At 44.4% G+C, this 23,630-nt stretch overlaps 1 pseudogene; it reads left to right on the top strand.

The window, feature by feature from the left end:
- The first annotated feature begins 4,364 nt into the window (after positions 1–4,364).
- The window catches only part of LOC109746514 (uncharacterized), a 31,612-nt pseudogene continuing 12,346 nt past the window's right edge, over positions 4,365–23,630 (top strand).

Here is a 23,630-nt window from a genome sequence, read left to right as displayed (position 1 = left end):
ATGTTGCCTGGCCCAGCGCGCCGCTCTGAGGATGGTAGGGCGGCACCCCGCTGGGGCCACAGGTGGAAACGCTTGTGCCCGCGCTAGGAGGAGGTGGCGCGAGCGCGATTGGGCGTCCGGTGCTGCTGGTCGCGCTTGTGTTGATGAAACCTCCTGGCGCGCCCGGGGGCACGCGGGCGCGCCGAGACCCGCCGTGCGATCCGGCCGTGGCCTGAGGCGTAAGTAGGGAGCAGAATGGCGGTGCCCCCGAGGCTGCAGCGTCTAGTAGCTCTGCGACGCGCTCTAGCAATGTATCCCGGCCGCTCTCCATCAGTCGGCATCGCAGCAGCTCCCGAGCCACCGTGAGCGCGGCCCTCATGTTTGCTTGTTCCCGTCGGGTGTGCGGCGCCGTGGCTGCAGCATAGCTCTAGGCCCTTGCGGCTGCCCGCGCTTGTCATGGAATAAGGGTGGATGGTGTTTGACCGTGCCGCCCGCGCCCCACGGCGTTTGGCGGTGCGCGTGCCGCCTGGGCGCGGGGTTGAGGTCTTCTTGGGCGGACAACGCCACCCGGGCTGGCCAAGCTGCCCAGCGGTCGGCGTTGGTCCTCGGGTCGCCGGACATCGGAACCGCGGAGCGTTGGCAGATCGATTGGTGGAGGAGTGGCTCCGGCGCACCTCTACCTGGCACGCCAAATGTCGGATTTCGGGTTCCGGCAAAACCCTTGAGGTTCGAACATTGGGGTGCGCATGAAGATCTCTCCCCCCTCTAGCTCGCTCGCATCAAGATCGCACGGCCTAGCTCGATGAACCCAAAGAACAAAGGGATACAAGATTTATACTGGTTCAGGCCACCGTTGTGGTGTAATACCCTACTCCAGTGTGGTGTGGTGGATTGCCTCTTGGGCTGAGGATGAACAGTACAAGGGAAGAACAGCCTCCTGAGGAGAGGTCTTCTTGTGCTTGGTGGGCTTGTGTGGGTGAGGATGGTCTAGTCCAAGATCCCTTGCCTCCTATGGTGGTGGCTAGTCCTATTTATAGAGGCCCTGGTCCTCTTCCCAAATATTGAGCGGGAAGGGATGCCACAATGGCCAGTTTGAAGGGGAGCAGCTAGCACAAGCTATCCTGACTAAAGGTGATCTTCGCCTGCCAAAGGCTTTGGTAGTGACGCTGTCTTGGGCTCCACGGTGACCTCCGCCTTGCCGTCCTTCTGGTCTTGGTCTCGTTGCACCGATATGAAAACATTTGCCTGATGCCTCGGGACTCCTCGCCTGCGCTTGCCTCTTTAGCACCAAAGAGGAAATGAGGACACTGTGCACGCTCGCGCCCACCTGGTCTGGGTTGTCATGGCTTACGTCATGGGAACTTCGCGAGGTTCCCCTTGCCTTGATCTCTCCGCCCCTCGCAAGCCAGCCTGGTGAGGCTGCCCCGGAGGAGGTCTTGTGTCGTCTGCCTCGCGAGCCTTGGCCCTTCGCGAGGGTCTTGGGTGTTTGCTGGTGAAGATGGGCCGTCCAGGGCCACTGGTGGAGCCACGCCATGGGCCACAGGCAGGCAAGTCTGGGGACCCCCGTTCCTAGAACGCCGACATCAGCCGCGATCTGAGCCTGTTCCTCTGCCATCCTGGTATTCTCTGCGTTGATATCATCACGGGCCTTAGTGATCTCCGCCTGAATCTTTACAATTTCTGCATTGCGCTCTGCTTGATTTGCTGCAGCAACCTCTGTTGCTCGCAGAAGTTGTCAAAGTACCCAGGAGATCTGACAAAACTTGAGCCGATGGCCTAACTGAGCCGCCAGCCCCAGCTTTCACAACAACAGTCGATCCAGACGTCATAGCCACAGTTGTTGATGAAGAACCGGACATGTGCTAGCCATGAAGATAGCAGCCCGGCACGGCGGCTCATAGGGGTCCGGAATACTGTCGCCATCAGAATAGCCCCCAAGCCTGTTGTCTGGAAGCTGATAGATCGATTCCGTCTCTCCGGTCGAGGACTCATCACCTGAGTAAATGAGAGTCTCTCCAGAATCCTACGCAAGATCCGCGCCATGTGTGAAACCAACGAAAACGCGCTTCCGGCCGGGTTGAACCCGGGCAGGTTACGCGCGCCGAGCTGGCTTGACGTTGTCGGTGTAGATGTCCGGCTTGGGCTCAGATCCACCAACTTTCCAATGAAAACATGAATTCCGCCGAAGGGGACCCGGTACCCGTACTCGATTGAGTCGGCCTCGGGGCCCCATCTGGCATCATCGATATAGAGCTTGCCGCGGCGACTCTTGGTCATCCTACCAACGGCGTACCACCGTGCTCTAGCCCCATGGTGGGCACCAACTGTCGTGGTTTTGTCATGGCAGATGCCCCTGTGAAAGGACTTAGGTGTGAGGCTATGGCTATGGTGATTAGCTTAAATGGGTTGAACGGGATGAGAGAGACGAGTTTACCCAGGTTCGGCCCCTCACGATTGAGGTAAAAGCCTACTCCTGCTTTTGTTGACTATTGCTTGAGTATCAATTACAAGGGAGCAAAATCGCTTAACCTAGCTCTCGATTGATTGTAACTTAGGTTTAACCCGCCGGAGGGACTCGCCTTTATATAGACAGGTCGAGGCCCTGGGCTTACAAGAATCCAAGTCGGATCATACAACGTGACCGACCCTGGTTGTAAGTCGCCTTGCCTTGCTAAGCAACTCGCCGCCGGGCGGCTTACACCTCCGGGTCTCACGCCATCTCTGGGTCTTAGGCCTTTATCAGCCCGCCTCGTAAGCTGCCTCCAGGCTTCATGTCTTGGCTTCTTGGGCCTGTTTAGGCTTCATCATTGAGTCGCCAACAATGTAGCCCGACCCCTCCTGGGCGGTTCACACTATGGGGTTATATCCCCAACATGGCCCAATGGATTAACGGGCCACAAACGGGCCTACTTTAACCACGGGCTGAATTTGCCGCACAAGCGGAACAGGCCAGTAACGGACCGTAAGTAACCGAATGCTGCAAATCAGCCAAAGAATAAATGGGTCTTTAGAAGGCCGAAAGATAACATGGGCTGGAAATAGCCCAATGGAATAATGGCCCGTTAATGGGTATAAAGCGATATACTGTTCATTATGGGCCAGGTTCACCACAGGCCATTAATGGGCCAAGAGTTATAAAGGGCCTCATATGGGCCGAAAGACGTCATGGGCCATACATGGGCCGAAAGTAACAACGGGTTGGAATCATATTGGATGGCCCAAATGATGCTACTAGGCCTAATTCGGATAGGCCATAATGGGCCGGGAGTTAGCGGGCTGTAAATTGGCTATATGCAAACAAACCGTTAACAGGCTTTTAGTGGGTCAGGCCATTATCTTTTGACCAAGTCAAACGGGTCGGCCTTTTGACCTGAATGGGCCACTGTTGGGCCAAGCCACGTGTTGACATATCATAGGCGCGTCCCGTCCATTCGCTGGATGACATCTGTCCCAACGCTGAGCCGACACGTGGATCCGTCGGCGTATGAGAATTTTACACGTGGAAAATCCCCATTGGTCCGGGCTGTTAACGGGTTATCGGATCCAAACCGGAACCCGATAGCTTAACGGTGACCTGTTACAGTGGATGCCATGTGTCGGTTACCCTTGACGAAAGCACTTCCATGACGCACCATTTATCGTCATGGAAATGGACACTTCCGTGATGATAATTTTGGTATTTTCATGGAACACTTCTAAGACAGCACAGGTATGACTATCTTGATTCTGTCATAAAATCATCATGGATGTACATCCAGGACAGAAAATGTGACCTACTGTGACAAACACGTATCATCACGGAAGTGTATTTTTTTGGTAGTGATATGATCAAGCAAACATTCATTATATGTAAATCGAGTCCACACTTAAAGTAACATTGACACAACAACTGCTTTTCCATATAGAAAATATAGATAGTCAAACATCCATTCTTAATTTGGATGTAAATCAAGTCCAATATTAATGAATATTGATGTATAAATGGATCTATATCCATATAAAAACATAGGTATGGATCAATCATTAATTGGATGTAAACCAAGTCCATAGTTAATGAATATTAATTGAAAATTTGATTTTTATCCATATTCAAGAAAGAATGGTGCACTAGATGACTACTGATTAAATGTTGAGTGAATCATCAGTATGATGCAATTGAAGCATTCCAAATATAGAATGGGGTTTAACTCTATATAAGGTGTGTTCTCCAAACAACATACAAGTACATAAGGAATCACATAGTTACGTGTGTTTCATTAGAAGGAACACAATTCACAATACTAATGGGAGGTGATTATATCGTGATATTGGTCTTACTATGCTTTTTGTTCAATCCTTGCTACCCTACCTTGGTTGAATCAATAGATGCTGATGGCAATCTACAGATGAATGAGAAGGTAAAAATATTTTACTTTTAGCTTTGAACACATGCCAATCTTTGCCAGTTAGTTTATGTGTTCATCCCATTCTTGCATCTACTTGACCGCTTAATATTCATTATTACTAATTTTTTTACTTATTTAGAACTATAGCTTATGTTCCCAACTAAAATTTAGGACACCATAGGTGAAAAAATTACTTATATCTTTCAGAGACTTTGTACACCAATTATATATGCTAACTAGACATGAACTTACATTTCCATTTGCAGCACACCACTCTTTTAAGACCTAAACCATTACGCTTTCCAGAGCTAATTTCACGGATGAAGGCAGCAGCATTATTTCTCATGTACTCTCTCTCTCCCTCCCCTCCCTCTCTTAGATTTATCTCTACGTTTTCATGTGTTAGATTTGGAATGTTTGTTCATTTCTGGGTGAACATTCACCATAAAAATATATCACAATGTATGCTAAAACGACATGTGATATATATAAAAGGAAAATTCAAGGTATTTTTTGGCCTAACCATGACTTATTCAAATCATAAGAAAAATAGTAGAAATCCACATTCACTTATTATCCACCTCAATCATATATTTGCAAGCTAAATCATGCATCACCACAAAAGGTCTAACTGCGTAGGAATGACATCAAACATTGAGAAGCAAACTAGAAACGAGGCTGAAAAAATAAATATAAATTAGCTCCAAATGAGCATGAAAAAAAAATCCACACTGTAAATGTGTGGTAGGAAAACCTCGTACCACGGCCAATAAGGCACACCATCACTTGTTTATTATGTTCTGATCTATAGTTGTTCTGGTTCTTCACTAATTTGAAGTATACTTTTGTATCACTAGTATGCAATGTGGCACACCGAGCCAGGACAATTCTATGGCCTTCGAGCTGAAATGAGTATATGGGCTTCACCAAATCAAGAAACCTCTCAAGAATCTAGAGCATCCTTACAGATTTATTGTCAAGATGGAGGACACTACAAATTAATTCAAGTTGAATTCCACATACAAACATATCACTGATCCTAGTAAACACAAATGCTTTTGAGTAAATTACTATTTCATAATTTGGTTTTGCTTGCAGATTTCCCCCTCTTTGTACAATAACAGAGATATTCGCTTCTTTACATATTGGACTGTAAGTGTAACAAATGTCATTTTAATAAGTTGTATATTATTGTTATCCACATATTATTTTCTGGTATTTTGTAGTAGTTAGAGGCATTACTGGACTAAGTATAAGTCTCTTTACATAAACAGTAATATATGTTTCATTTTTATTTCTTAGAAGGACTTGAAATCCAAGGGGTGCTACAACTCACAATGCGCGGGATATGTACCTGCAAGTGGAGCGGAGCTGGTGCCTGGACAAGCCATTGCTCCTCCATCAGTTTATGGCATACAAGATCACTACATCAGGCTTAGCATCAACAAGGTACAACATTCATCCTAGTCTAAAGATTACTATGTCTATATAAGCTTATATATTTTCTACTATATCTATGATAAGTAGACAATACCCGCATCTTTTCGTATGAACCTTTGTTGAATGCAATGCATAAATAGATATTGTAAGAATAGCTATAAAAAGAGAGAGAAAATGGCTTGTAGTTAATAGAGTTCCTTTTTCTAGCAGAAATGTGAAAAATGGACTACATAGGTATTCTCTGAGCGTCCAACACATATAAATTCATGATAAACCAAAAATTAATGCAAAAATTGTAAGATACGAGGACATGAATGACGTGTTGATGTGGCAAGGATCCATGGATAGAAAAAGTGAAAAACTAGCATTGTGAAAAATATAACTTATAACTAACATGCATGACTTGTTGATGTGGCATGGTTGCATGGATAGAAATTAAAGTAGTACAAACAATTGAACTTATAGCTAACATGAATGACTTGCTAATGTGGCTTGGCTACATGAATAGGAATATTAGTTAGTGGATTGCAACTATTTAAAATGGAGGGTTAAAAATAATAAAGAGGTATTTTATGAATATGAAATTAGTTATGCCTAAATTCACATGGTTACTATTTAATACGCTATGGCATTTCATTATGTAAGTATGAAACATTGAACCATATAGGAATTGTACACCACCCAAGATTGTTCAAAATTAAAAAGTGTTTATAATCTTCTTGTGCATGAAATTTATTGTTCACAAATGTTATCAAACCCTCATTAACTACAGGATCCAAATTCTGGAGATTGGGTGGTGCACCGTCATGATTTAGAAAAACATCATTCTTGGGACATTTTCCAAAGGAGCTTTGCCTTGGAACAAAACGTATACAAGCATTGACCGAATTTGTGAATTACTTAAAGAATGCACATGGTCCTCCAATGGGTAGTGGACACTTCCCTGATTATGATGAGAAGAAATCTACCTACTTCAACCACATTAAGAAGTACAACTCCAAGGGTCAAGCTTTTGACCCCTTTTCGACTAAGGTGGCCAAGTTAGTTGATAGGCCAGATTGTTATGATGCAAATGATTTATTTCTTGAATTTAAGAAAGGTTATACATTCAATTATGGTGGACCAAGTGGTTGTATTGGTTGACAACAAAAGTTGTATTTCCATTTGTATTGAATAAATAAAAATGTGTTACTTCATGGTCAAATATTAACCTTTATTCTATTTATTTTTGCCAAACTCTAGCTTCATATTGATAGTTATTATCATGACCATGTCTAGTTTATATTGTTGGTTTTCACCTCCCACTCAAGCCATTCCCAACATGACACTTGTGGCAGGTGCCTGGTGACCATAATAAGTCAAATTATAAAAGGCTCAGTGCAGCAAAGACCATAGGAATGGACCTCTCTGGGCCCAAATACGCACTAGGGAACCTAGGTAGAACACCACCGACTAATGGGTATTATTAGTATGAAGTATTAGGAATCCATGTGGGATACGTGGAAGCATCAACATGTTGAACACCAATTCGGTGCAAGCTCCTACCCTCGCATGACAAACATACAAACATGGAGATTTCCATATGGGGGCTATATAAGGCCTATGGGGGATTGTGGGTAGGGCTATGCACTTTGGAGCTATGATACATTGGAGACGTATCAATAATTTTGTATGTTTAATGCTTATTATCTATAATTTATGCAACTGTCGGTACCGTGATCGCTGGGTTCATGCCATATCCAGTGTCCTCCTTCCTTCCTTCGCCCGAGCGCACTTGTCGGCAAGATCAAAGAGCTCGGCAACGATGCGCACCTTGCGAGTGTTGAGCTTCTCCCTGATCTTCGGCTGACGAACATTCGCATGGAACGTAGTGATGGCCCTAGTTAGGTCAATATCGGGGATGTTGTGCTGCACTTGGCTGAAGTGTTGTATGTACTTGTGCAATGGTTCCCCCGACTTCTACACAAGGAGGTGCAGATTGTTGGGCATCCCTGGTCGCTTGAACCCTCCTTGGAAGGCGCCCATGAATTGCTTGCATAGATCATCCCATGATGAAATGGAATTCTCTGGAAGATTCATGAGCCATGAGCGAATGATGGGCTTGAGCGCCATGGGAAACCAGTTTACAAGTGCTCGCTTCCTGCCGCCAGCACCCACAATAGCGACGGTGTAGATGCTAAGGAACTCAACAGGGTTGGTCTCCCATCATACTGAACAGAAAGACCTGGACGTAACTGCCTCGCCCACTTGATGCAGTGTAACTCCAGGGTGAACGCGACACAACCTGCCCCCACAAGGCAAGTCGTCCACGTCCTCATCGGAGCATTCTACATCTTTAAGGTTCACAAGCGCGTCAGACTGTCGACGAGTTTATCGGCTTCTGTCGATGCAGGTGCGCGCACCTTGGCCTTGGCGATCCCTGATAGTCTGACGCTGATCTTGTGATGCCTCGGGATATGTTGGTAGATTGCGAGCTACAAGTCCTTCCCGGAACGGGAATCGTTGTGTGCTCCTACTAGTGTTCTACCAAGTGTCCAACCTTTTTCTCTGGAAAAGGTCAGCTCTCTTTTCTACCGCTCCAAAAGATGTCTCTCTCTACAGCCTGGTCCTCCTTTTATATCTCAATGGATAACAAAACGTCTTTGATGCTAAGGAACTAGCCTGGGTCCAACCAGGTAGGTGAGCGTATTAAATGCTTGGGTGAAGTGTCGATGCCTTCTGTCTTCCGAGAATGAATGCCTGTCTTGCCACTACCGACCATGGTGACCCCTGCGTGGGGCGTGACATGTCTTGGTACAGGTGTGCGCCATGCAGTGGCATGGGTGAATGATTCACCCCATGCGTCTTGTCCAACCCCTGGCCCGCCTGCTGACCTGCCGCATGACTCATAGGCCCTGCGAGCACAGATCAACCGCACCATGATGATAACCCGCAAGTGTAGGGGATCGCAATAGTTTTCGAGGGTAGAGTATGAAGGAAATATGCCCTAGAGGCAATAATAAAGTTGTTACTTATATTTCCTTATATCATGATAAATTTTTATTATTCATGCTAGAATTGTATTAACCGGAAACTTAGTACATGTGTGAATACATAGACAAACAGAGTGTCCCTAGTATGCCTATACTTGACTAGCTCGTTAATCAAAGATGGTTAAGTTTCCTAGCCATAGACATAAGTTTTCATTTGATGAACGGGATCACATCATTAGAGAATGATGTGATGGACAAGACCCATCCGTTAGCTTAGCACTATGATCGTTTAGTTTATTGCTATTGCTTTCTTCATGACTTATACATGTTCCTATGACTCTGAGATTATGCAACTCCCGAATACCGGAGGAACACTTAGTGTGCTATCAAACGTCACAACGTAACTGGGTGATTATAAAGATGCTCTACAGGTGTCTCCGATGGTGTTTGTTGAGTTGGCATAGATCGAGATTAGGATTTGTCACTCCGTGTTTCGGAGAGGTATCTCTGGGCCCTCTCGGTAATGCACATCACTATAAGCCTTGCAAGCAATATGACTAATGAGTTAGTTGCGGGATGATGCATTACGGAATGAGTAAAGAGACTTGCTAGTAACGAGATTTAACTAGGTATGATGATACCGATGATCGAATCTCGGGCAAGTAGCATACCGATGACAAAGGGAACAACGTATGTTGTTATGCGGTTTGACCGATAAAGATCTTCGTAGAATATGTTGGAGCCAATATGAGCATCCAGGTTCCGCTATTGGTTATTGACCGGAGATGTGTCTAGGTCATGTCTACATAGTTCTCGAACCCGTAGAGTCCGCATGTTAACGTTCGATGACGATTTGTATTATGAGTTATGTGATTTGATGTACCAAAGGTTGTTCGGAGTCCCGGATGAGATCACGGACATGACGAGGAGTCTCGAAATTGTTGAGACATAAAGATTGATATATTGGAAGGTTACATTCGGACACCGGAATGGTTCGGGTCGTTTCGGATAAGTTTCGGAGTACCGGGGGTTACCGTGTTGATAAAACGCTTCCACTTTCAGTCTACGAGGGTACGTGGACACACTCTCCCCACTCGTTGCTATGCTTCTCCTAGATAGATCTTGCGTGATCGTAGGAAATTTTTTGAAATTACTGCATTCCCCAACAGTGGCATCCGAGCCAGGTCTATGCGTAGATGTTATATGCACGAGTAGAACACAAAGATTTGTGGGCGATAATAGTCATACTTTGATTCGGCAGTATTGTTGGATGAAGCGGCCCAGACCGACATTACATGACCGCGTTCATGAGACTGGTTCTACCGACATGCTTCGCACAAAGGTGGCTAGTGGGTGTCTTTTTCTCCAGCTTTAGTTGAATCGAGTGTTGCCACGCCCGATCCTTGTTGAAGGTTAAAACATCACACTTGATGAAAAATCGTTGTAGTTTTGATGCGTAAGTAAGAACGGTTCTTGCTAAGCCCGTAGCATCCACGTAAAACCTGCAACAACAAAGTAGAGGACGTCTAACTTGTTTTTGCAGGGCTTGCTCTGATGTGATATGGTCAAGGCGTGATGATATATAAATTGATGTATGAGATGATCATGTTTTGTAAAAGTTATCGGCAACTGGCAGGAGCCTTATGGTTGTCACTTTATTGTATGAAATGCAATTGCCATGTAATTGCTTTACTTTATCACTAAGCGGTAGCGATAGTCGTGGAAGCAATAGTTGGCGAGACGACAACAATGCTACGATGAAGATCAAGGTGTCAAGCCGGTGACGATGGTGATCATAACGGTGCTTTGGAGATGGAGATCAAAGGCACAAGATGATGATGGCCATATCATATCACTTATAATGATGTGATGTTTATCCTTTATGCATCTTATTTTGCTTAGTACGGCAGTCGCATTATAAGATGATCTCTCACTAAATTTCAAGGTACAAGTGTTCTCCCTGAGTATGCACCGTTGGTACAGTTCGTCGTGTCGAGACACCACGTGATGATCGAGTGTGGTAAGCTCTACGTTCACATACAACGGGTGCAAGCCAGTTTTGCACACGCAGAATACTCGAGTTAAACTTGATGAGCCTAGCATATGCAGATATGGCCTCGGAACACTGAGACCGAAAGGTCGAGCGTGAATCATATAGTAGATATGATCAACATAGTGATGTTCACCATTGAAAACTACTCCATCTCACGTGATGATCGGACATGGTTTAGTTGATTTGGATCACGTGATCACTTAGATGATTAGAGGGATGTCTATCTAAGTGGGAGTTTAAGTAATATGATTAATTGAACTTTAATTTATCATGAACTTAGTACCTAATAGTATTTTGCATGTCTATGTTGTTGTAGATCAATGGCCCGTGCTACTGTTCCTTTGAATTTTAATGTGTTCCTAGAGAAAGCTAAGCTGAAAGATGATGGTAGCAACTACACGGACTGGGTCCGTACCTTGAGGATTATCCTCATTGCTGCATAGAAGAATTACGTCCTGGAAGCACCGCTAGGTGCAAGACCCGCTGCAGGAGCAACACCGGACGTTGTGAACGCCTGGCAGAGCAAATCTGATGACTACTCGATAGTTCAGTGTGCCATGCTTTACGGCTTAGAACTGGGACTTCAATGACGTTTTGAACGTCATGGAGCCTATGAGATGTTCCAGGAGTTGAAGTTAATATTTCAAGCAAATGCCCGGATTGAGAGATATGAAGTCTCCAATAAGTTCTATAGCTGCAAGATGGAGGAGAATAGTTATGTCAGTGAACATATACTCATAATGTCTGGGTACCACAACCACTTGACTCAACTGGGAGTTAATCTTGCTGATGATAGTGTCATTGACAGAGTTCTTCGATCACTGCCACCAAGCTACAAAAGCTTCGTGATGAACTATAATATGCAAGGGATGAACAAGACTATTCCCGAGCTCTTCCCGATGCTAAAGGATGCAGAGGTAGAAATCAAGAAGGAGCATCAAGTGTTGATGGTCAACAAGACCACTAGTTTCAAGAAAAAGGGTAAAGGGAAGAAAGGGAACTTCAAGAAGAACGGCAAGCAAGTTCCTGCTCAAGTGAAGAAGCCCAAGTCTGGACCTAAGCCTGAGACTGAGTGCTTCTACTGCAAAGGGACTGGTCACTGGAAGCAGAACTGTCCCAAGTATTTGGAGGATAAGAAGGATGGCAAAGTGAAAGGTATATTTGATATACATGTTATTGATGTATACCTTACTAATGCTCGCAGTAGTGCCTCGGTATTTGATACTGGTTCTGTTGCTCATATTTCCAACTCGAAATAGGGACTACGGATTAAGCGAAGATTGGCTAAGGACGAGGTGACGATGCGCGTGGGAAATGGTTCCAAAGTCAATGTGATCGCCGTCGGCACGCTACCTCTACATCTACCTTCGGGATTAGTTTTAGACCTGAATAATTGTTATTTGGTGCCAGCGTTAAGCATGAACATTATATCTGGATCTTGTTTGATGCGAGACGGCTATTCATTTAAATCAGAGAATAATGGTTGTTCTATTTATATGAGTAATATCTTTTATGATCATGCACCCTTGATGAGTGGTCTATTTTTGTTGAATCTCGATAGTAGTGATACACATATTCATAGTATTGAAGCCAAAAGATATAAGTTTAATAATGATAGTGCAACTTATTTGTGGCACTGCCATTTGGGTCATATTGGTGTAAAGCGCATGAAGAAACTCCATGCTGATGGGCTTTTGGAATCACTTGATTATGAATCACTTGATGCTTGCGAACCATGCCTCATGGGCAAAATGACTAAAACTCCGTTCTCCGGAACTATGGAGCGAGCAACAGACTTGTTGGAAATAATATATACTGATGTATACGGTCCGATGAGTGTTGAGGCTCGCAGCGGGTATCGTTATTTTCTGACCTTCACAGATGATTTGAGCAGATATGGGTACATCTACTTGATGAAACATAAGTCTGAAACATTTGAAAAGTTCAAAGAATTTCAGAGTGAAGTGGAAAATCATCATAACAAGAAAATAAAGTTTCTATGATCTGATCGTGGAGGTGAATATTTGAGTTATGAGTTTGGTCTTCATTTGAAACAATGTGGAATAGTTTCACAACTCACGCCACCTGGAACACCACAGCGTAATGGTGTGTCAGAACGTCGTAACCGCACTTTATTAGATATGGTGCGATCTATGATGTCTCTTACTGATTTACCGCTATCGTTTTGGGGTTATGCTTTAGAGACGGCTGCATTCACGTTAAATAGGGCACCATCTAAACCCGTTGAGACGACACCTTATGAACTGTGGTTTGGCAAGAAACCCAAGTTGTTGTTTCTTAACGTTTGGGGCTGCGATGCTTATGTGAAAAAGCTTCAACGTGATAAGCTCGAACCCAAATCGGAGAAATGTGTCTTCATAGGATACCCAAAGGAGACTGTTAGGTACTGAAGGGAATATGCCCTAGAGGCAATAATAAAGTTTTTATTTACATTTCCTTATATCATGATAAATGTTTATTATTCATGCTAGAATTGTATTAACCGGAAACTTAGTGCATGTGTGAATACATAGACAAAACAGAGTGTCCCTAGTATGCCACTACTTGACTAGCTCGTTAATCAAAGATGGTTATGTTTCCTGACCATAGACATGTATTGTCATTTGATGGACGGGGTCACATCATTAGAGAATGATGTGATGGACAAGACCCATCCGTTAGCTTAGCATTATGATTGTCGAGTTTTATTGCTATTGCTTTCTTCATGACTTATACATGCTCCTCTAACTATGAGATTATGCAACTCCCGAATACCGGAGGAACACCTTGTGTGCTATCAAATGTCACAACCTAACTGGGTGATTACAAAGATGCTCTACAGGTGTCTCCGAAGGTGTTTATTGGGTTGGCATAGATCGAGATTAGGATTTGTCACTCCGTGTATCGGAGAGGTATCTCTGGGCCCTCTCGGTAATGCACATCACTATAAGCCTTGCAAACAATGTGACTAATGAGTTAGTTGCGGGATGATGCATTAGGGAACGAGTAAAGAGACTTTCCGGTAATGAGATTGAACTAGGTATGGTGATACCGACGATCGAATCTCGGGCAAGTAACATACCGACGACAAAGGGAACAACGTATGTTGTTATGCGGTTTGACCGATAAAGATCTTCGTAGAATTTGTAGGAGCCAATATGAGCATCCAGGTTCCGCTATTGGTTATTGACCGGAGATGAGTCTTGGTCATGTCTACATAGTTCTTGAACCCGTAGGGTCCGCACGCTTAACGTTCGATGACGATTTGTATTATGAGTTTATGTGATTTCATGACCGAAGGTTGTTTGGAGTCCCGAATGAGATCACAGACATGACGAGGAGTCTTGAAATGGTCGAGAGGTAAAGATTCATATATTGGAAGGATATATTCGGACATCGGAAAGGTTCCGAGTGATTCGGTTATTTTCGGAGTACCGGGGAGTTACGGGGATTCGCCGGGAGAAGTAATGGGCCTTATTGGGCTTTTAGTGGAGAGAGGGAGACGGGCCAAGAGGTGGCGCCCCCCCCCCCTGCCCAAACCGAATTGGACAAGGGGTGGGGGCGCGGCCCCCTTTCCTTCTCCCTCTCCCTCTCTTTCCTTCTCTCCTACTCCGAATAGGAAAGGGAATTCTACTAGGACTTGGGAGTCCTAGTAGGACTCCCTATGCTTGGCACGCCCGCTAGGCCGGCTGCCTCCTCCCTCCCTCCTTTATATACGGGGGAGGGGAGCACCCCAAAGGCACTCAAGATTTTTCTTAGCCGTGTGCGGTGCCCCCTCCACAGTTACACACCTCGGTCATATCGTCGAAGTGCTTAGGCGAAGCCCTGCGCCGGTAACTTCATCATCACTGTCACCACACCGTCGTGCTGACGAAACTCTCCCTCAGCCTCAACTGGATCAAGAGTTTGAGGGACGTCACCGAGCTGAACGTGTGCAGATCGCGGAGGTGTCGTGTGTTCGGTACTTGATCGGTTGGATGGCGAAGACGTTCGACTACATCAACCGCGTTACTTAACGCTTCTGCTTTCGGTCTACGAGGGTACGTGGACAACACTCCCCCCTCTCGTTGTTATGCATCACCTAGATGGATCTAGCGTGTGCGTAGAATTTTTTTTGAAATTACTGCGTTCCCCAACAGGTACACCTTCTATCACAGATCCGAAGGCAAAATATTCATTGCTAAGAATGGATCCTTTCTAGAGAAGGAGTTTCTCTCGAGAAGTGAGTGGGAGGAAAGTAGAACTTGATGAGGTAATTGTACCTGCTCCCGAATTGGAAAGTAGTTCATCACAGAAATCAGTTCCAGTGATTCCTACACCAATTAGTGAGGAAGCTAATGATAATGATCATGAAACTTCAGATCAAGTTACTACCGAACCTCGTAGGTCAACCATAGTAAGATTCGCACCAGAGTGGTACGGTAATCTTATTCTGGAGGTCATGTTACTTGACTATGACGAACCTACAAACTATGAGGAAGCGATGATGAGCCCAGATTCCGCGAAATGGCTTGAGGCCATGAAATCTGAGATGGGATCCATGTATGAGAACAAAGTCTGGACTTTGGTAGACTTGCTCGATGATCGGCAAGCCATAGAGAATAAATGGATCTTCAAGAAGAAGACTGACGCTAACGGTAATGTTACTGTTTACAAAGCTCGACTTGTTGCGAAAGGTTTTCGACAAGTTCAAGGAGTTGACTACGATGAGACTTTCGCATCCGTAGCGATGCTTAAGTCTGTCCGAATCATGTTAGCACTTGCCGCATTTTATGATTATGAAATTTGGCAAATAGATGTCGAAACTGCATTCCTGAATGGATTTCTGGAAGAAGAGTTGTATATGATGCAACCAGAAGGTTTTATCAATCCAAAGGATGCTAACAAAGTGTGCAAGCTCCAGCGATCCATTTATGGACTGGTGCAAGCCTCTTGGAGTTGGAATAAACGTTTTGATAGTGTGATCAAAGCATATGGTTTTATACAGAATTTTGGAGAAGCATGTATTTACAAGAAAGTGAGTGGGAGCTCTGTAGCATTTCTAATCTTATATGTGGATGACATATTGTTGATTGGAAATGATATAGAATTTCTGGATAGCATAAAGGGATACTTGAATAAGAGTTTTTCTATGTAAGACCTCGGTGAAGCTGCTTACATATTGGGCATCAAGATCTATACTTGAATTATCGTCATAGAAGTGTCATAAGTATGACAGGAAAAAAAATTGTTCGGCCCGAAATGTCACGGATGTGTCTTTTTTTTGTAGTGTACCTTGATAAAGTTTTGAAGAAGTTCAAAATGGATCAAGCAAAGAAAGGGTTCTTGCCTGTGTTACAAGGTGTGAACTTGAGTCAGACTCAATGCCCGACCACAGAAGATAGAGAGAAAATGAAATTCATTCCTATGCTTCAGCTATAGGTTCTATCATGTATGCAATGTTGTGTACCAGACCTGATGTGTGCCTTGCTATTAGTATAGCAGGGAGGTACCAAAGTAATCCAGGAATGGATTACTGGATAGCGGTCAAGAACATCCTGAAATACCTGAAGAGGACTAAGGATTTGTTTCTCGTTTATGGAGGTGACAAAGAGCTTGTCGTAAATGGTTACGTCGATGCAAGCTTTGACACTCATCCGGATGACTCTAAGTCACAAACCGGATACGTGTTTATATTGAATGGTGGAGCTATCAGTTGGTGCAGTTCTAAGCAAAGCATCGTGGCGGGATCTACGTGTGAAGCGGAGTACGTAGCTGCTTCGGAAGCAGCAAATGAAGGAGTCTGGATGAAGGAGTTCATATCCGATCTAGGTGTCATACCTAGTGCATCGGGTCCAATGAAAATCTTTTGTGACAATACTGGAGCAATAGCCTTGGCGAAGGAATCCAGATTTCATAAGAGAACCAAGCACATCAAGAGACGCTTCAATTCCATCCGTCATCAAGTGTTGGAAGGGGACATAGAGATTTGCAAGATACATACGGATCTGAATGTTGCAGACCCGTTGACTAAGCCTCTCTCACGAGCAAAACATGATCAGCACCAAGACTCCATGGGTGTTAGAATCATTACTGTGTAATCTAGATTATTGACTCTAGTGCAAGTGGGAGACTGAAGGAAATATGCCCTAGAGGCAATAATAAAGTTGTTATTTATATTTCCTTATATCATGATAAATGTTTACTATTCATGCTAGAATTGTATTAACCGGAAACTTAGTACATGTGTGAATACATAGACAAACAGAGTGTCCCTAGTATGCCTCTACTTGACTAGCTCGTTAATCAAAGATGGTTAAGTTTCCTAGCCATAGACATGAGTTGTCATTTGATGAACGGGATCACATCATTAGGGAATGATGTGATGGACAAGACCCATCCATTAGCTTAGCACTATGATCATCTAGTTTATTGCTATTGCTTTCTTCATGACTTATACATGTTCCTATGACTATGAGATTATGCAACTCCCGAATACCGGAGGAACACTTAGTGTGCTATCAAACGTCACAACGTAACTGGGTGATTATAAAGCTGATCTACAGGTGTCTCCGATGGTGTTTGTTGAGTTGGCATAGATCGAGATTAGGATTTGTCACTCCGTGTTTCGAAGAGGTATCTCTGGGCCCTCTCGGTAATGCACATCACTATAAGCCTTCCAAGCAATATGACTAATGAGTTAGTTGCGGGATGATGCATTACGGAACGAGTAAAGAGACTTGCCAGTAACAAGGTTGAACTAGGTATGATGATACCGACGATAGAATCTCGAGCAAGTAACATACCGATGACAAAGGGAACAACGTATGTTGTTATGCGGTTTGACCGATAAAGATCTTCTTAGAGTATGTAGGAGCCAATATGAGCATCCAGGTTCCGCTATTGGTTATTGACCGGAGATGTGTCTCGGTCATGTCTACATAGTTCTCGAACCCGTAGGGTCCGCACACTTAACGTTCGATGACGATTTGTATTATGATTTATGTGATTTGATGTACCGAAGGTTGCTAGGAGTCCCGGATGAGATCACGGACATGACAAGGAGTCTCGAAATGCTCGAGACATAAAGATTGATATATTGGAAGGTTACATGCGGACACCGGAATGGTTCGGGTCGTTTCTGATAAGTTTCGGAGTACCGGGGGTTACCGGAACCCCCCCCCCCCCGGATGTTATTGGACCTCATGGACCTAGTGGTGGAAGACAGGAGGCAGGCCAAGGTGTGGCGCCCCCCCCCTAGCCCAAACCGAATTGGACTAGGGCTAGGGGGCCGGGTCCCCTTTCCTTCTCTTCTCCCTCTCCTTCCCCCCTTCTCCTTGTGGAAGTAGGAAGGGGGGCCGAATCCTACTTGGAGTAGGACTCCCCCCTTGGGCGCGCCTCCTCCTGGCCGGCCTCCTCCTCCCTCCCCCCTTTATATATGTGGGAGGGGCACCCAAAAGAGACATCAAAGTTTCTCTTAGCCGTGTGCGGTGCCCCCCTCCATGGTTACACATCTCGGTCATATCGTTGTAGTGCTTAGGCAAAGCCCTGCGCCGGTAACTTCATCATCACCGTCGCCACGCCGTCATGCTGATGGAACTCTCCTTCGGCCTCAACTGGATCAAGAGTACGAGGGACGTCATCGAGCTGAACGTGTGTTGAACACGGAGGTGCCATACGTTCGGTGCTGAGATTGGTCGAATCGTGAAGACGTACGACTACATCAACCGCGTTGATAAAACGCTTCCGCTTTCGGTCTACGAGGGTACGTGGACACACTCTCCCCACTCGTTGCTATGCTTCTCCTAGATAGATCTTGCGTGATCGTAGGAAATTTTTTGAAATTACTGCGTTCCCCAACAGAGTATTCAACCCAAATTTATAGATTCGATGCAAGGGGAGCCAAAGAATATTTGCAAGTATTAGCAGCTGAGTTGTTAATTCAACCACACCTGGAGATTAATTATCTGCAGCAATATGATCAGTAGCACAGTAGTATGATAATTTTGATAGTAGTAGTAACAGTAATAGTAACGATAACAGTGATAGCAATAGTTTTGTAGCAGTTGTGACAGCAGCAATAACAATAGTAACTTAGGTAAAGCAATATGTGAAAAATTCGTAGGCATTGGATTGATGAATTCGTTGGATGATATTCATCATATAACAGTCATAACCTAGGGCGATACAAAACTAGCTCCAGTTCATAAATATAATGTAGGCATGTATTCTATAATAGTCATACGTGCTTATGGAAAGAACTTGTATGACATCTTTTGTCCTACCCTCCCGTGGCAGCGGGGTCCATATGGAAACTAAGGGATATTAAGGCCTCCTTTTAATAGAGAACCGAAACAAAGCATTAACACATAGTGAATACATGAACTCCTCAAACTACGGTCATCACCGGAAAGTATCCTGAATACTGTCACTTCGGGGTTTGCGGATCATAACACGTAGCGGATGCATATAACTTGCAAGATCGGATCTAGAACATAGATATAATGGTGAAAACATAAACGGTTCAGATATGAAATCATGGCACCCGGGCCCAAAGTGACAAGCATTAAGCATGGCAAAGTCATAGCAACATCAATCTCAAAACATAATGGATACTAGGGATCAAGCCCTAAAAAAACTAACTCGATTACATGATGAATCTCATCCAACTCCCTCACCGACCAGCGAGCCTACGAAGGAATTACTCACTCCCGATGGGGAGCATCATGGAATTGGCGATGGAGAAGGGTTGGTGATGACGAAGATCGAAGATCCCCCTCTCCGGAGCTCCAAACGGACTCCAGATCTGGCCTTCAGATGAAGAACAGGAGGTGGTGGCGGCTCCATCTCGTGAAACGCGATAATTCTTTCTCCCTGGTTTTTTCTCCAAAAATAGGATTTTATAGAGTTGGAATCAGGGTCTGCGGGGCCACCAGGTGGGCACAACCCACCTGGGCGCGCCTAGAGCGGGGTGCCCTGGTGGGTTGTGCTCACCCAGGGGGCCCCCCCTCCGGTGGTTCTTGGCTCCAATATTTTTCTTTCATTCCATAAAAATTCTCCAAAAAGTTTCGTTCCATTCCGAGAACTTTTATTTTTGCACAAAAAACAACACCATGGTAGTTCTGCTGAAAACAGCGTCAGTCCGGGTTAGTTTTATTCAAATCATGCAAATTAGAGTCCAAAATAAGAGGAAAAGTAGATACGATGGAGACGTATCACATGCGTGGGTGAGGCGATAGCTTGCTGTTGAAGTCTTGCTAAGTGTGGGCTAGTTGGGGGTGCGGTGGTTGCTGCCGGGCGAGGCCATTCCTGGGTCTTGGACGACGGGGGTCATTGCCGAGTGCTTCGATCTAGCTTCCTTCTTGACTTAGGCTCGTTTGATGGGCACATAGGTCTTTTGAACAAAGATCCGCATGCCACCAACGAGCTTGTGCCTCAAACCCCCGCTGGACGCATCAACTCACAAAGTGGGATTTAATGGCGCGAGGCATACTTTCTCCTACGCCAGTATGAACCCCGGGGCGAATTAAAGATGAGTGACTACACGCGGGCACCACATGTTCAAACCCGTAGTGGCAGGACTCAAAAGATTTGATTCCTGCCCCTGACGGGATCTCAACGCCATGTGTCAAGGCCATTGATTACCTGATTTACTGATTAGCTAGTGGGCAGCGCGAGTGGGTTTGAGTCAAGCCCTTCGCCAAGCAATCTACGCATAGGACTAGGCCATGGCTCCTCGCTCGCGCCAAGATGCCCCCTCTGCCCACTGATTGGACTTGACGGGGAAAGTGGCTGGCACACGGTGGAGGTAAAAACCTACTCCTGCTTGATTGTTATTGATGATGATGATCTCGATTACAAGGGTTTTGTTTTGCTACCTAGATTTCGAGAGATTCTAACTTGTCTGTCCCTTTGGACATCCAAGGATCCCTCTTTATATAATAGTCGGGTTCCTGGAAATACAATGGATTTTGGGTTCTTCCCATAGTCAAAGTCCTGCTCTAAGTCCTGTAAACCTTATATGTCTTCCAAGTTAGGTTGGACTCCTTCTGGCATTGGAACTCCCGTAAGCCGTCCTCGCTACATGGGTCGGATTTCCTTCTGGGCTTCTGTCATTCGGCTCTGGTGGCTCCAAGGGTAAGCCAGCCCTGTCCTTCGGGGTCTTCATCGGGTCTCAACCTTTGGTCTAAGCGTCGGGTCATCCTCGGCGGGGTATATCCCCGACACCGAGGACCGCCGACGACTGAAGAATGGGCCACATAAGCTATTGCCCTTGGCTTGCTCAAGATGGAATCCTCCGAAGACTTGGCGTATACTTCAAGGCATATTCAAATATTCGGCATGTTTATCTCTAGATGCAACCGATCCTGTGTAACCCTAGGTACCCCCCGGCCCCTATATAAGCCAAGTGTTTTAGTCCATAGAGGCGGGTTAGACTCATTCATACGATTTCAAGGTAGATCATCTTGTACTTTGTACCCCATCCACAATCAATACAATACAAGCATGACATAGGGTTTTACCTTTTTGAGAGGGCCCGAACCTGGGGAAATATTGTGTCTCCCTACTTCATGTTACCATCAAGCCGAGATCACCAGCTCGGGAGCCCCTACCCGAGATCTGCCGGATTTAGCTCCGACATCGATGCCGACAAATTATGGTGGCCCTAGGTGCGCCATGCGGTCCACCCTTCAGGCAGATCGGACGGCGCAAAGTTGCCCAAGAGGTTTCCGCTGCACGCAAGCCACAAATGGATGGCACAAAGGGCTTTGTCGCCCATGAAGCGCCTAGGGAGGCTAGTACTCCGGCATATTTTATAGGAGTAATGTTCTACAAGGTACATTGACATCACAACTAATTCCTTACCATATAAGAAAATATATATTATCATACATCCATCCATTCTTTGTGTCTAAACCAAGTCCATTATTAATTATACTGATGGTTAAATTAATCTATATCCATATAAGGAAGATAGGTCATCAAACAATCATTTATTGGATGCAAATCAAGTCCTTAGTTAATGAACATTGATTAAGCGACTGCTTTGTATATCTACTCAAGAAAGAATGGTGCATCGGATGACTATTCAATAAATGTTGAGTGATACACAAGTAAGATGCAATATAAAGCTTCCAAAAATAACATGTCGGTCAACTCTATATAAGTTGTGTTCTCTATATGCATGACATACAAGTAAGGAATCACATAGTTACATGTTTCATTGGAAGAAACACAATTCCTTGTACCAATGGGCTATGTTATCCAATCGATCGTACTGTGATTTTTGTTCATACCTTTCTACCTCACCTTGGTTGAATCGATAGATATTGATGGCAATCATGAGAAGGTAAAAAAAAATAGTTTTTGCTTTACACAAGCAACTCTTTCTCAGCCGGTTTATGCATTTGTGTCATTCTGGTATCTACTTGACCAATTAATGAAGAACTACTATTGCTTGTAGTCATATGTTACTATTTTCTGTTACTTGTGTGCCTAATTGAAATCTAGGGAACCACATGTGGAAACAAATAATTAAGTATCTATCGGCGAGTTTGTATGACAATTATATTGCTAACTATGAACTAGAATTTCCATTTGCAGAACACCTTAAGACCTGAAACGTTTCAGTCTCCATGGAGAGTCAATATCGCGGATGTAGGAACCAACATTGTTTCTCATGTACTCTCTATCTATCTATCTATCTATCTATCTCTCTCTATCTATCTATCTATCTCTCTATCTCTCTATCTCTATCTCTGTCTATCTCACCTCTGCATTTTCACGTGTTAGATTTGATCCATGTTTTCTTTTTAATTGGCGAGAAAGGTAAACTCGAGTTACTTTTTAAGTTTAACATCCCATACTTAAATCACAAAGAAAAAAATCATGGAAATCCACATTCGTTACTGACTCACCTAAATCGTAATTGGCCTAGCTAAATTATATAAGTGGTTAAAGTAACAAGGTGGTGCCATGTTTTAGTAGTCCCTTGCAACTCTCCATTCAAAACAAGTTATCGCAAGAGGAACGAGCTCTGATTTTATTGAAAATAAAATATTTTCCTAATTAATTAGCAGAAATTAAGCTCGATAAATAGACAAACAATGCTACCAACATATCGATATCGACAGATTTGGAAAGGCACCTAAGCCATGCTCTATAGAAGACTTATCCTAGCATACCAATACAGTGCTAACAATACACTTCACATCTGAGGTAGAGGAGAGAGAGAGAGGGTTAAATGTTGTTTTACCCCTTCCACAAGGCGGAGAGAAAATGTCATCAACCCAAACGCCCGAGAAACACTATCGGCAAAGCACATGAACTATTGTACGCACACTAAAAAGGTCCAGTTGCATAGGAATGACATCGCTCCACGTGGATCAAGCTAGATCTAGTATGAGAAACTCACAAGTCCATTAAAAATTTATACTAGCTCCAAAGGAGGATAGAAAAAATCCCATTGTAAACATCGGGTAGGAGAACCCTGTAAAACTTGTTTGGCCAAGGAGACACGTCCTCACTTATTTATTATATTGTGCTCTATTGTTTTTTTGGTATTCACTAATTTGAGCTTTAATCTTTATCACTAGTATGCAATGTGGCACACTGATCCAGGAAAATTCTATGGCCTCCGAGCTGAAATGAGTATATGGGCTTCACCAAATCAAGAGAACTCTCAAGAATCTGGAGCATCCTTACAGATTTATTGTCAAGATGGAGAAAAATACAACTTAATTCAAACTGGATTTCATGTACAAACATACCACCCATTCTGGTAAACTCAAATGCTTTTCCATGAAATTGCCATTTCAAAAT

Source organism: Aegilops tauschii, chromosome 5 (assembly GCF_002575655.3).
Source record: "Aegilops tauschii subsp. strangulata cultivar AL8/78 chromosome 5, Aet v6.0, whole genome shotgun sequence".
Classification (NCBI taxonomy): domain Eukaryota; kingdom Viridiplantae; phylum Streptophyta; class Magnoliopsida; order Poales; family Poaceae; genus Aegilops; species Aegilops tauschii.
The sequence above is the reverse complement of the archived record's forward strand: the minus strand, read 5'-3'. Positions and strand labels throughout refer to the sequence as shown.